This window comes from Lichenostomus cassidix, chromosome 1Aa (assembly GCF_008360975.1).
Source record: "Lichenostomus cassidix isolate B80296 chromosome 1Aa, HeHo_3.0, whole genome shotgun sequence".
NCBI classification, from domain to species: Eukaryota; Metazoa; Chordata; class Aves; order Passeriformes; family Meliphagidae; genus Lichenostomus; species Lichenostomus cassidix.
In genome coordinates, this window is record NC_139480.1 from 28,063,407 (window position 1) to 28,078,609 (window position 15,203).

The following is a 15,203-nucleotide window of genomic DNA, read 5'->3' on the forward strand; positions in this document are numbered from 1 at the left end:
TCTGTAATTATGTCCAAGCCTGGTGGAGGATAGAGGATAAGAATAGCAATTAATTCACTGATTCCTGCTTACTCTCTGGCCCCTGTGTGCCATGTTTGCTGCATTAACTAGTTGAGAGAGGCTGAGATTTTGCTCAGTCCTTCCTCATTCAGTCTTAGGTGGAAAATGAAGCTTCTCCCAGACCCACAACTCAAGACTATGTTAATTGTGTAGTACTGAACTGGAGGATGGAGTGTGACCTAGCATGTCAACACTCTGAAAGGATTTGAGAAGGAAGACTGATTGGGCTTTGTTTTTTAGATAACAAGTTAGCAAACCTCTACCTGGTATTTTTTGCTTTGGAAAAACTGATAACCTAAGAAAATTTAAAATGCATTGTGGTAAATTTGGCTTATCCACTAATGCACTCCCTCTTCTGATGGCTTCTTTCACAAGGATAGTGCCAAAAGAGACAAGCCCCACAGTTTTTAAAATTATGACAGACGAACCAGAACACTCTTCCAGTGATTCATGTTAGTCTGAAAAATGTTTCCCCACATTACAAAGGTTGGAATTCAGCCCCAGATTAAAACATGAGAATCTGGATGCCTACAAATACATATTTACATGTGAACTAGGTGGCCAAGATTCCATTTCATCTCTGCAGTTTTAGTCAATACACCCAAATGAGAAAAGGAGGATTAAGCCCACTCTACTATAGACACTTTAGGGCTCAGCTCTGCACCTGAATGCAGGTGCTCAGAGCTACCTGAGGAGCCCTGGGGGATCCCAGCTGCCTAGTGGGTGTTGATCCTGGAGGGTACCTATCTCCCAGGGTTCAAGTGTCACAACTGGAACCCCATGTCCAAGATGGGGGAGTTGAGGTTGCACAAGAATCCTGCATTTACACAGCTGAACTGATATCAAGAATTCAAAGCATCAAAAGAAATTTGGACACACAGGGACTTCATAGGACATGATAAGGTATCACAATCAACCTAATTTATTATGTTACTATGAAGTCCAAACAATATCTGACCTGAAAGACATGACACAAATCCAAAATTTGCCAAAATTAAATATGAAAGTTGAAACAATTCAGTTAAACTTCTGACTCTTGATTTTTTTTTTCCTTTTCCTCCAAAATGCTGGACACTTTGCATTTTCTGGCAAATTAGTCTCCTAGTGACAGGGAGCTCCATTTGCAGGTATACTTTAGGCAAATGGTAAGTGATAAAGATTCAGTGTCTTGCTGCAGATGTTTTTTTGCTTTGCTTTATCCATAATAGCTTGGAGGATTCCTAGAGATCTACTTCAAGGCTAAGAAAGTTTTTTGGAAATTCATTTGTTAAAGCACAATTTTTCAACTACCTAAGAAAATTCAAGGCTCTATTGTGTAAACAGTGAAAAAAGGTATCAAGGCATGTGTCAACTATCAATCTTTCTATAGAGAACAGGAGTTTCAAAATTTACTTCAACAGAAGCAAACTTAAACCTTCTAATTCAATATTCCAGTCTGCCATGGATGAATAAAACCTTACTAAATTGTAAAAGGAATTTGGTGAATGGAGACAATTCGCCCAGTTAAATGATTTTTTAAAAAGTAATCAGAAGAACTGTCTTATTAAAAAGCAGTATTAAAGTGTGTGAACTTCTTTTGGTGCCTGTTTCATATAAGCAGAGATTTATCAATATTCATCAATAATATATTCACCCATGGTTGCTGTGAATAATGTGATGTTTAATATTCCCTAAATTTTTTAGATAACCTTCGTGAAAAATCATTAATTATAGTATTTATCTGCTACTCAAAAAAGAACATGATATAAAGTGACAACTCAATTTTCCCCTTTGACATTTCAAATAAAACTGGGTCACATTAATCAATCAATAATGTGCTTATCATACACTGTGGTCAATTATATCCCAACTATCAGTGACAGTTTTCTGGCTTGCAATCTGGACACATATACTGTCATGACAACTACATTCTTTTAAGCCCTTTTGTATTTTGCAAGCAGTGCTATTTCTTGAGGCACATCATAAATGTACAAAAAGGGCATCAGATACATCATAATCCCAGTTTTAGTTCTGTGTTATTAGTATATTTCCAAAGAATAAACTTTCAGTGCACTGAAATGCAAGAAAAATAGGACAAGCTTCCCCCCTCTGAAGAGAAAGTTACACGTTAAATAAAGCTGGCAGCACTACAAATAGAGCATTTGCATTTGCTGATTGCAAGGTAGAGATTATAGCTCACCACTTTAATGAAGTCATAAACTAGTTGAGTTTACTTCTTTGTTTATTGCACCATGATAACCTTTTATTTTGGAGTTGTAGCCATATAAACTGTGATTATTAATGATGTCTCTGTCAAAGACATTATTAATATTGTCTGCCAGGACATTATTTATATTCTGGTCTATCTGTAGAGATCAGACATTATCTCCCAAATGAACTTTGACACAGTTTTAAATAGAACTTCTCACCTTCAGACAAATCATATAAATCTTAACCTTCCTGCTTTTATTGAAATTATTCTGAATAAATGATACACTCATAGATCTTATGATACAGCATTTCTGCATTGGAAAATGCTGACTGGTGAGTGGTGTAATTGATTATTTCAACAATACGTGACTCTAATTTCCCTTGAAAAATTCTTTCTGATAAGGAACAACAGAACATTTTCAATTTTTTGGAGGAGAATATATTTTTTTGAATGAACTCCTTTTCAAATATTGAAAGTGACTTAATAACACAGCATAAAGGAAAACTATGGAAGCCACAATTCAAAATTAAATTATCCATAATCTTTATTTTAATTAAAATAATTTTGACATGTTTGCTCAGAATAGGAATTTGTTTTAAATTGCAGAATTTCACATGAAATAGAATTGGCAGGTTTTGTGTGGCCACAGGCTCAGTCAGGCTAAGGACACAAGCACTGACTGATGAACCTTCTCCTTCCCACAGAGGTTTTGGCTTCTGCAGTACCATCCTCCATGATTTCCTGAAAACGAGAAAATATGACTTTTCGTATATATTTTTTTTCATCTTTCTTGCAAAAAGTTTGCTTCAACTGGCTTGTAGATGGAGAGCTGAGAAGGAATATGTGTGAGTTTTCAGCCCTTCCACGAGCATGATGAAACACATTATACATCTTCCTTTGTAAGTGCCAGCAGCAGAATATGGAAAAGAGATGAAATTTGAATATCAAAAGTCATTCTCCAGTTTACCCACTCTTAAAGCTTGTCACAACACATTACCAGTAGTAATTAGCTACCTGGTTCCAATTCAGAAGCATGGGTATCACAGAGGTGGTTGAATGACCCTATCTGTTGCAAACTGTTAATTTATTCAGGATAAAAACAAAGAGAAAGGTATAAATAAAATGTTGTACATATCTAGCAGTTCAATAATAGCTGTTTGCATGGTTTTATTGTTTTTACATCATATTTTGATGCTGCTGTACTCACTGGGACATTTAAAGGGTAATATAGTAATAATTTATGAAATAAGATAGTCTGATATGCAACAGTATTCCTAGTGGTGCATTTCAAACCATATTAGCAACACAGAAATCATAAAGAGCTGATGGTGGCAGTGGGTTCCCACTGAGACATACCCTATTACAGTGGTATCCATGTCAGCATGTCAGCTTTTTGCTTTTTAATCACAGCTTTGACATTCAGTGAATACAGTGTTTTTCTTTCAAAAATCATATAGGTTTTCACTCAGGAGCCAAAATCATTTAGGTGACATTCCTTCTCCTACATTAAAGCCAACTAATGAAAGGAGTGCAGCTAACTTCCGTTGAGGAAGACAGATGTACCAACACTATTTGTGTGTGCAGGCTGTAAAGAGAAACCCATCTCTTGAGCCCTCATAGGTGCTGCAATGGAGCATCAAAGAGCAGGGAACATTCCTATGGCAATTTGAAGGTACATTTCTTTTGCCCTCACAAACATTGTGTTATGCTACTAGTGCACAAATACACATGAAAATTGCCAGTGAAACCTATATTTACTTAATGTAGTATACCCAAAACAAAAAAAGACAAGACCCAGAAATTGTGACCTATCCTTACAAAGCTAAAATTAAAATTTTTATGAGAGAGGCGTGCTGGTATATCGGTCAGCTCAAATAATTGGACTTGGTGAAAAATGGTCTTTCAATCCCTCAAAAAAAAATCTTAACACTTCAATAGTTTTCTCAGCAATTGTAAGAGAACTTTCCCTGAGACCTTTGCCATTGCCTGAAGTGTGGTCAGACTGCCAGCCACCGCTCTTGCTCCAGGGGGGCAGAAAGCTTCCTGAACAAAGCTGGTTTGGATTTCAGTGATGCTTTGAAAGAGAGACATCGCATGCCCACAGGAGAGAAGAGTAGGAGAGGGGCTTTGACACCTACGCAGTGTGCAGTGGCACAGGCTCTGCCTTAGAATTATCTTATTTTCCCCAAAAATGTCTTTAAAATTGAATCACCCTGGTTCTACAAAATCATTGAATCTATTATGCAATCTTTAGCTTCTTTTTTTTACACCATTTCCAGATTTTTATTCTACTACCATCTCCCATCAGAGAGATCATCTTTGTTAGAGTAAACTGAAAATCACTGGTTATGACAAAAAGGAATTCCCATTAACAAGTCATCATCTAATAATTTTAGGATATTTGTATCCTATTATCAGCTTTCTTATGAAATACCATTTCTTAATGACAGGGATTTGACTAATGCTGTGTGAACTCTGTTAACATAATTTGAAAGTTACAGCCAAGTGTGTATTTATGGAATAAGGCATCATCTTTTTCATGCTTGCACATAGTTTTAGCTTGTGATTTGATCAGATGTGAATGCTGAAAGTTAATTTTCATCAAATCAACTGAGGAAGGAAGAATAAACTTATCAGCATTTTCTGCTGGATTAAAACATATTGGCACTGAATTCAAGGGGCCTCAAAGGGAATCAGATTTCCCTTCTCTATGTCCACAAAATTTCTTTTGTGGGTGACAGAGGCACTCTATCCATTTAGTACTTTCTTTGAGGGCCATGGTGCAGCTTGTATATGAGATATGTAACTTTTACTGTATTTCAGCTGGTTTCAATGACAGCCAAGCAGTGGAGAGAATTCTGGCCACTTCAGTCCCAGTCAAACCCTATGCAATGAATTCAATGTCTGATTAATTTCTGCCACCTCCCACACTCTGAAATTCCATATTTCTTTCCCCATGTTCCATCTGTTGCCAGTCCAGATTGATCTTACCTTAACCTGAGTTGTCTAAGTCAGCTGTCCAGTTCCCCAGAGTGTTGAAATTATACACTGGTGTAACACATCACCTCATAAGTCTATATGAAGCCATGTTAAAATGGAGAAGAAATTTATCTCCTCTCTTTATTTTTGTTCCATATGTCTTGTTCCTCATATCTCTAATTCAAGGATAAACCACATGATGCAATACATTTCTATTTAATAGTTCACTTTCCCTGAATTTGAAGACACATTTCTTAGGTAATAGCTTGGGGAAAATGTTCTCCAAGCCAGAAAAACAAATTTAGCAATTTTTTTAATAGTCTTGAAAAGACAAAACATATTTTGATCCCTTTATTGTTGCTCTTCATACCACCCTTCCTTGCAATTTAAAAGAAAAAAAAAAAGTTTATTTTTAGAAAATAAAATCTTCTGTGGGGAACAGTCACATTGGATCTACTTAAGAGATATATACTTTGCTAACAAGTAGGTATCAACTAACAAAAATAGAATTTTGCTTTGTCTTTTCATAGGTAGACTGACTCCGAGATTCTGAAAGAAGAAAACCGTTAATTTTTTTTTTTTTCTGATTGGATTACAAATGTAGAGATCCCTATCTGAAATACTATATATAGAATCACAGAATTTCAGAGAACAATTTCCTATAGAAAGACTGTTCACAAGACAGCCTCCCAGTGGCAAAATGCTGGGCAGTAAGGTCAGGCACTGTCCTTTCAGTTCATGTTTACACAGCATCTACTACTGGCTCAGGTGAATGACTGGTGTTCTCAGCTCTAACACCACATAAAGAGCAACACATTCTTTATCAAGTACATTGTCACAGAGTGAAATAGGTAATAGCATAAAATAATAGCAAATAGAGAAAAATTGTCCACATGAGCAAGTTACCTATTGTGCTTCAGTATTCTTGGTATCTTTGTCACAGAAATCCAGGTAAGAGGATAATGTAGGCACAGTAATGCTAATGAAAGTATTTACTCTGATTTCCATGAGCCTTGTATCATGCTTTTACTTCCTAATTTGCAAAATCTGTTCATTCACAATACAGCCCATGGAGTTATTAATTTGAATTAGTGAAGTTCTCTACCTGATTGATTTTAAACCAATTTATATAGGCTTGTCTGTTTAAGCTGTTAATGCTGTTGAAGATTACTATGGTATTACTGCAGTCTGCAATATTTCAAAGCTTATGGTGCTGTATCTCACCAAATCCTCAAAAAGGATTTGACTTTCCACACCACTGCTAGTCATCTAAGAGCTATCACTTGTGAAACAAGCCACTGAAAGCCTGGGCCAGCTGTGCTAAGTGTCAGAAAACAGCATTTACTCTGCTGAAAGAGCTAGATCAGGAATTCAACTATTCAGCATAAAAACAGAGAACGCATTTTTATTTCATCCAACTTCAGGTTGCTGGATAAACATTTTGGTTAATTAAGCTGTGAAACTCTTTGCTTGATTTAGAGATTCTGATTGTTTCAGTGATTCACTGTTTAAATTCAATCTGTACTTTCCTTTGTGGTTCGTTCATTTTAGTGAAGAATTACCCATTTGAAACAAATACTGGTTTTGCAAACATGAAAATAATACCTTAATAAATGTAAGTCACTTCTCTGCTCTAACTGCACTGGGAAGATAGATTAGTATTGTAAATTAACCCACAAACAGACTTAATGCTTTCTTGCTCCTTAAAACAAAATCAGTGCATAGCTAAGGAAACCATCTCTGAAAATATGTAGCTCCAATTGCTCAGCCAGTGCAGAAAACATTAATAATCTCCAGCCTTGGTTTGAAAAGTTTAGCTAATGACAACAGTCTGTAGAAGAAAGGGAAGCAGAGCACCATCTGCTGTACAGCCCTGCAAATGTTTCAGAACAAAAGCTGCAAGAAAACCACCTCTACCTCAAGCTTTCCAAATAGGCTATTATATGGAAGGTCAATGTCATCCAACAATGCATGATGGCGAGCTTTAGATGGACAGAGTCTAAAATTAGAGAGGCACATGAAGACCCAGGGTTCAGAGTAAGTTGTCAAAAGCTGCAGGGAGAAAACAAAGCATGGAGTGTTGTTTCTTTGGAGGGACTAGTATGGCTGTGATTTTTGAAAGTACAGAATTTGGCAGCCTATATATGTATAATTATATGCTACTATATTGACATGTCATTTGGCAGACCCACTAGCTCAGGCTAAAACACTGTTATGACAAACCACTCAGAAGGAGTGATTACGCCTCAGGAAAAGGAAACCTAATATGCTCAGGGGCCACTGTCAACATCACTGTGCAAATCCTCCTCATGGTCAGCAGCCATTTGAAAATGAGCCTTTTCAGGGGCCTTTATTTGGGAAAGTTCTTCAGGGGTACCTCAAAAAGCAGATCAGCCTCAGGCATGCCTGTCACATGCTGCAGAGGATCCGAGAGTTAGGAAAGTGGATGCCAGGGACTCCTGAAGCACGCAGCAAGCCTGAGAGTAACTTGTCTTAAACACATTTAAAATGAAGCATTGATCAGTACAAGAGTGATGGAAAGTAATTTCTGTTCTATGAATATAAACTTCACATTTCAGATATCCAAATGCCCAAATCAACATCATCATGCCCAGCAGATGAGGAAAAGCTACCTCTTTTAAAGACCACAGACTTCAAAGCCACCAACTGAAAGTGCAAATAAGGTGTGTAATGGCCCTTCTCAGTCCTGAAGGGAATGAGGGACTCTCCATAAGCCTGACATCCCAAGTCTTGCACCATCTCCCTTTATCTGTTGCTCAAAAGAGTCACCGAGGCTCCTCTAAATTGCCTGCTAAATGATTGGCAATACAAATGAACAATAATCACAGAATCACAGAATAAACTGAGTTGGAAGGGACCACAAATATCGAGTCCAACTCCTGGCCCTGCACAGGACATCCCCAAGAGTCCCACCATGTGCCTGAGAGTGCTGAACAAACACTTCTTGATCTCTGTCAGGTTTGGTGCTACGACCACTGCCCTGGGGAGCCTGTTCCAGTTCACATCAATCAATCATTACCAAGTCAGATAGCTCTAATAACAGCCTGTAGAGATCTACAATCTACAGTTGGCTCCAGTTTACAAAAGCATCTGGATAGGACCCCAGACTGAAAGGGTAGTCACGGGCTTGTCTCTAGGGAATCCTTAGCTAGCTGGAGCTGCCATCGCCATCCTAATTTGGGCAGAGCTGCTTTTGTCATTGCCATTGCATTTGGACTTTGTGGGCTGCTGCCATGTCAAGACACCATTTATTTCACAGTTGGTTTTTGTCAGAGTTGATGCCCAGCAGCTGAAATTGTATAAAGCAGTAAAGAGCTGTCTTTTGCCATGAACTGGTGAATTAGGCTGATGGCAATGCATGAGGAGAGGTTGAGACAAATAAGGAGCAAAGGAGAGGAGACAGGTGGGTTTGCAGCCTCCATCACAGCTCGCCACACTCTGAGCAAACAGGCTGAGTAACAGTGGAAACATTCCCACCAGGGTGACCCTAAGGATGGGATGGTGAGTCTGCAGGTCATGGACAGACCCCATTGGGGCACACACAGGTGTAGGGTGAAGGTGTGAGGCAGGTGGAGAGAACTGAGGATGCTGGCAGGGGAGGACCACGAGTCCCAGGTGGAGCAGTTTACTGTGGAAGTGGCCCAGTCAGCAGAACCCATCAGTCATGGGGACAAGGGAATACACAGTCAAATCCAGAGAGGAGATTAAAAAGGATACCAGTCAAGGGGAGACTAGCAACTGGATTTTACTTGAACAGCTAAGATGTCAGTGACTAGTGAAAACAACCAGACTCAAAGAACACCACCAAAAGCAGGCAGATTTCACCCTAAAACTGATATATGAAGGAAGCCCCAACATATAAAGGAAGAAGAACATTTCAGCACTCTTCTGTCTCTCCCCCTTCACTGGGCATTTTGACAGCATTCTTTAAGTCCAAGAGAGAATAGAGGAAAAGCCCTTCTCCTTCCTTGGAGAAATGCAGTACTGTGATCTTTCACACCAGTCTGGGATGAAAACATCTGGATGAAAAGTCTCTTTTTTTCCTTCTGCTGAAGTAACAAAATCAAAATAGTATCATTCAGGTTTATTCTACAGCTATAGAGGCTAAAAAGGTTTAGAAATCTCTTACTTCTCATGGCTATTGAATTGCAGATATTTTTTCATTTTTCTTAGTTTGTATCATTTCACTGGAGTGAGTGACCAGTTGAAAGTCTACAGCATTACACCAACTGTTTTCAGAAAAAAAAAAAAAACCCTTATGAAAACCTTCTTTAACAAAATGAAGGCTTTGGGCATCAAAAACATGGCCATGTTCTTTCTGTTTTACTCCAGACCACAGCAATGTTTTGAATTTACACACAAAAAAATGTTAAATTAATATGTGTATTCTTACAAAACTCACTTTTGCACCAAGTAATTTCTCTCAAAAATTTATATGAAGAAGTTCAAAGAACACAGCTTGTAGTAGTATTCTTAATATAACAAATTTAGAAAGCAAACTATAAAGCCTGAGATAAACATACATCTGATGCTACTAGAGTTGCACTGTTGTGCTCCCTTTCCCCTGAGATTCTGCTGAATCTAGGGCTCCTAGATGACTGCAAGCAGTAATGGTCTCTTAAAATTAAGACCAAATGTGAAAGAAATGCAAAGCAGTTTGTGAACTCTTCCTGTCCACAGAACCAATTACATTATTAAAGACTGCCAAACCATTCTGTGTTTTAATTGCTGTTTGAGATCTCACTGCATCCTGAAAAATAAAATTCTATTTCTTTTTCAATTAGTGCCCAAGAGATATTTAAGAACAAAACTGCATGAAAACAATGATGCTAGAGGTTTTATTGAGAATAGTGCCACTTAATTTCCTTAATTTCATGCATTTCCCAAAAGAACAGAACCCCTAATTCTTTGCCTATCCTTTGTTCTCTACAATTCCCAAATGTACACCACCAATTTTCAGTCCATGGAGTGCAGGGTGAAGAAAAACAATAACTTTATAGAGAAAATATTGATTTAAAACCCTTGATTCAAAGCCCTATGGTATCAAAAGGTTAGTTACTTTTATGGACTGTACTAAAGGTGACTTTCAGCTGCTTCATTATTGAAAAATGCAAAGTAAATAAACCCTGCTAAGGGCAGCAAGATACCAATTCAGAAACTGTTGAAAAGCAAGCTGGTTTGACACCCAACAGACCAGCAGAAAGAGACCCAAATAGGCATTGACAATGACTGTTTCAGTGACAAAACATAAATGCCACATCTTCCAGAGGAAAAAAACCCTCAGTGTTTTATTGTACTCTCCACATGAAAAAGGAACAGCAGAGAATAAAACTCTGTTGCCATGTAAGGTCCAACAACGATGCCCTCAAGAATATGATGGACCAGAAAAAGAGGAGCATGAGGAGGAAATCTGATGGGAATTACTGCTTCTTCCCGAGGTTGCTAGGAGCTAGAGAGCCTCAGTACCCACAGCCATGATCTCTGGGGGCTTCACACCATTCCCTAAATCCAGGGCTGGTCTGACACCCTGCCCCACTCCAGCGTGACTTTGGCCCACACCAGCCACTGTTGTCAGAGGCAGGTGGGCTGGGGGATGCTGCAGGTTCACCCCACATGTAATGGAGAAAGGCGTGGGGCACAACATGTGTTGGGTGTGCTGAGCTGCATGGAGAGACATGGCCATGGGGCAGGGGAAGCTCTGAATTCAGTGAAGGTGGCCCCAGGGAAAACAAAAGGCCTGACAGTATCAAAGGAAAAATATTTAATCCACTCATAAACTACTCCCACCATCTCCTTATAAAATTCCAAACTGAAAATAGTGAAGAAAGGCTACTGTCACTAGACCTGTGTTTTTCATTAACATAGTGTAGTGGGATGACCCTGGCTGGACAGCAGGTACCCACCAAAAGCCACTCAATCACTCCCCTCCTCAGCTGGACATGGGAGAGAAAAAAGAACAAAAGGCTTGTAGGTCAGGATAAGGACAGGGAGAGATCACCAGTTACTGTCACAGGCAAAACAGACTCGAGCTGGGGAAAAATTAATTTGTTAACAATGAAATCATAGTAGGACAGTGAGAAATAAAATCAAATCTTAAAAACACCTTCCCCCAACCCCTCCCTTCTTCCCAGGCTCAAGGTCACTCCCAAATTCTACCTTTCCTCTACCCCTGCAAAGGGGGATGAGGAATGGGGGCTGCAGTCACTTCCTCATATGTCTCTGCTGCTCCTTCCTTCTCAGGAGGAACTGGACACAGCATTCAAGGTGTAGCCACACCAGTGCTGAGTACAGAGGGACAATCACTGCCCTGATCCTGTTAGCCACACTATTGCTGATGCAGGCCAGGATGCCATTGGCCTTCTTGGCCACCTGGGCACAGCTGGCTCATGTTCAGCCACTGTCAACCAGAACTCCCAGCTCCTTTTCCTGTGAGCAACTTGCCAGCCACTCTGCCACCAGTCTGTAGCGTGGGGTTGTTGTGACCCAAGTGCAGGACTTGGTCTGGGGCCCTATTGAACTTCATGCCATGAGACTAAGCCCATCAATCCAGCCTGTCCTGATCCCTCTGCAGATCAACACTCCATTCCAACCTGGTGTCATCTGCAAACTGACTGCTCCCCTTGTCCAGATCACCAGTGAAGATATTAAACAGGACTGGCCCCAGCCCTGAGCACTGGAGAGCACCACTGGTGACCAGCTGCCAGCTTGATGTAATTCCATCCACCACCACTCTCTGGGCCTGCCCATCCAGACAGCTTCTAATCCAGTGAAGACTGCAGCTGTCCAAGCCACTGGGAGTCAGTTTCTCCAGGAGAACACCACGGGAGACAGTATCAAGGCTTTACTGAACTCCTGACATCCACAGCCTTTCCCTCATCTACTGAGTAGATCACTTTGTCACAAAAGGAGCCCAGGCAGGACCTTCCTTTCCTTAACCCCTGCTGGCTGGGCCTGACTGTTGTCCTGTACATGTTGCATGACAGCATTCAAGATGCTCTGCTGCATGACCTTCCCTGGCACTGAGGTCTTGTAGTTCCCTGGAGACACTTCAGCAGTTACCTTTGGCCAGAAATTTAGTTACTTGGCCTTCTGTGTCTACTCAACCCTGTATCACAGTAGATGGGAGGCAGAGAATATTGTTTCCACAATGCTGAAAATGAATGCAGATCTCAAATGTGAGTATTTGGCAGAAACTTGTTCTAGCTGCTGTCTAGCCAGTACTTATGAGCATACACAGAGCACAAATGAAAAGACAGTAACTTGTGGAAACTTCCTAATTAGCTTCGTTGGCATAGATGGATTACTTCCCAGAAATGAAAGGCAGAAGGGCCTTCTATCAGTCTCTGAAGTTCAATATTTTTTATTTTAATCATGTATTACCTACACAAAAGCCTTCTTTTGTGATCAAAAGGACTTTGGGAAACACACCAGCAGCCAGAATTAGAAATGCTGACTGAGGAGCAGATGCAGAGGTCAGCATAATTCACAGATCAGCCAAAACTCTCAGATCAGCAATAGTCTACAGAAGTAATGTGTAGATGCTGCAACAGTCAGTTGACCTGAAGCTAATTTGCTTTAAAATCACAGAATATCTCAAGCTGTAAAAGACCCATAAGGATCATTGTGCTCAACTCCCTCCTCCTCACAGGACTAACTAAACCAAAAGGCTGAGAGCATTGTCCAGATGTTCCTTGAGCTCTGGCAGGCTTGGGGCTGTGACCACTTCTCAGGGGAGCCTGTTCTAGTGACTGATCACCCTCTTGGTGAAAAACGTTTTTCTAATGTCCAATCCGAACTTCACTGATCGTTGTTAGATCACCTTAGAGGTTACTAACAAGAGTAACTAACAAGAATAATAGAGAGTGGATTTTTCAGATTTATTAGCTAGGGAAACAAAAAAAAAACCAAAAAACAAAAAGGAGAATTACACTTGTATTTGCATCAGAAACCCTGGTACAGGATGGTTTTATGCCAGGGAAGCAGAACACATATCACTATCTAGTGATTTCTCTTTAACCACAGACCAACACTTAGCATTTAAATAATTTCAAAAGATGTTACAGAAGGAAATTCTTTCCCAGACATATTCGCAAATACTTGGACTGGCAAGGAATAAACCTTAATTGGATCTGGTTTTGGCTGGGATTCGCCTTAGCTCACATCAGGAATCTGCACTGTGGCATTTGCTTCTAGGCTAACTTCCTAGTCTCTATCATCAGGGAAAAAATAACTGCTTTTAGAGTAAAATTTCTTTGATTTACATTATATGTCTACTGTAGGAGGAGATGAATCATAGTATAGAATTTCCTTTAAATGGTGGTCTAGAACCATTAATTCAGAGAAGTTTGATATTATGAATCCAACACATGTTTTCAGTAAAGGAGCTATAAATTTCCTGATGCACAAGTCACTCATAAGGCAGTGTGAGAGACTTAAATGTTAAAGGTTAATGACTCAGACAATTGGCCACTTGCAAAAGCAGAATGTTGCTGTGCTCTAATCCGCCTCAGGGATGGGTCCTAGCAGGTAGCACCAAAGAATATTTGAAAAGTAGTACCTGGTATGTTTTATAAACAACAGTCAAAAATCCTTTTCTTCCATTACAAAGTTATGAGGTTCAATATCATTGCAGTGAGAAGAAAGAACTGAGTTGCACCTAAATTTTACAGGAATGCAACAGAAATAACTACGAGCTACCTGAGACCTGTTATCCAATATAACTATACAAAAGACCATTAGAAATCTTTACACAGTTCTGTATCAATACAAGTTTGCAAGTCAAAGGTGTGCCATATAAAGAGGAACTTACAGGCCAGTTCAAGGACACCAGAGACAAAAGCTAGAGAACCCTGATGGAAATAAACTGACTGTACTGTTAGTAGCAGAAATGTCTGCATGGAAAGAACAACTCCATTCCTTCAAAGTTCATAATTCTGTTTATTTCCCATAATTTGCTGAGATGATATAACTAGATTGTTAACTTTAAGGAGAAAATAAACTGTAAGACACAAACTCTAAGGCGGGTACTAGCCTGGCCAGCAAAGTTTCTCCTTGTTGCTGTCTGAATAGAATGGGCATTTGTACATTCTCTAAAGAGTTTGGTTTTCAGTAATTTTAACAACAAACAACAGGCACAAATTGACATGCAGAAGGTTCCCTCTGAACGTCAGGAAACATTTTTTTTTCTGTGAGAGTGACCAAGCTCTGGCAAAGGTTGCCCATGCAGGTTGTGGAGTTTTCATCCTTGCAGATATTCAAAAGCCAACTGGACACAAAAGCCCTGAGCAAACAGCTCTTGCGTAGCCCTGCCTAGGCAGTGGGGTTGGAGGTCCTTTCCAACCTCAATCCCTCTGTGATTCTAAGACATTTTTAGAAGTTCTAGGAGCTACTCTGTATTTGGGTTCTGCTGCTTATGCTCTAAAAGGTACTTCTTACTCAGTTTACCAGCTATTTCACATGCATGAAAAGTGGGTGCAACATCCATCATTCAAGTCTCAGAAGTTACTTTTTCATTTCTATGTTCAGTCATGATATTAAAAACTAGAACATGGGGGAAAGAATGTTCTTCCCTGTGTCTTTGTACTACACATGTACAGGCAACTTTGTGCACAAAACAAAGAGAGAAAGAGAGATGGGGTATGGGTATGGATTTTTTGTTGGACTTAATACTGTATCACAGCCTCTCTGAACCTTATAGCATGACCCCAAAGGCAATAAATGACTGCATTATCTCCTTCTTTTGGCAAGACATCAGACTCCAACACATCTCCAAGATACCAGCTCTAAAATGATAATATGGTATTTGTGCTTACCAATTAACTCATTTGAAAAGCAACACTTTTTCTCACCACCTCCCTTCCCAGTTAAAGGGGATACTATGCTCTATTTTGGGAATAAAACAAGAACAAAAGAAATTAAAACTGTTTTCATTACTGATTATAATGCTGTTGAT

At 39.6% G+C, this 15,203-nt stretch overlaps 1 protein-coding gene across 1 annotated transcript in view; it reads right to left on the reverse strand.

Moving 5' to 3' along the window:
* The window catches only part of GXYLT1 (glucoside xylosyltransferase 1), a 58,361-nt gene that overhangs the window by 3,355 nt on the left and 39,803 nt on the right, over positions 1-15,203 (reverse strand). The gene's annotated exons all lie outside the window — the stretch shown is intronic.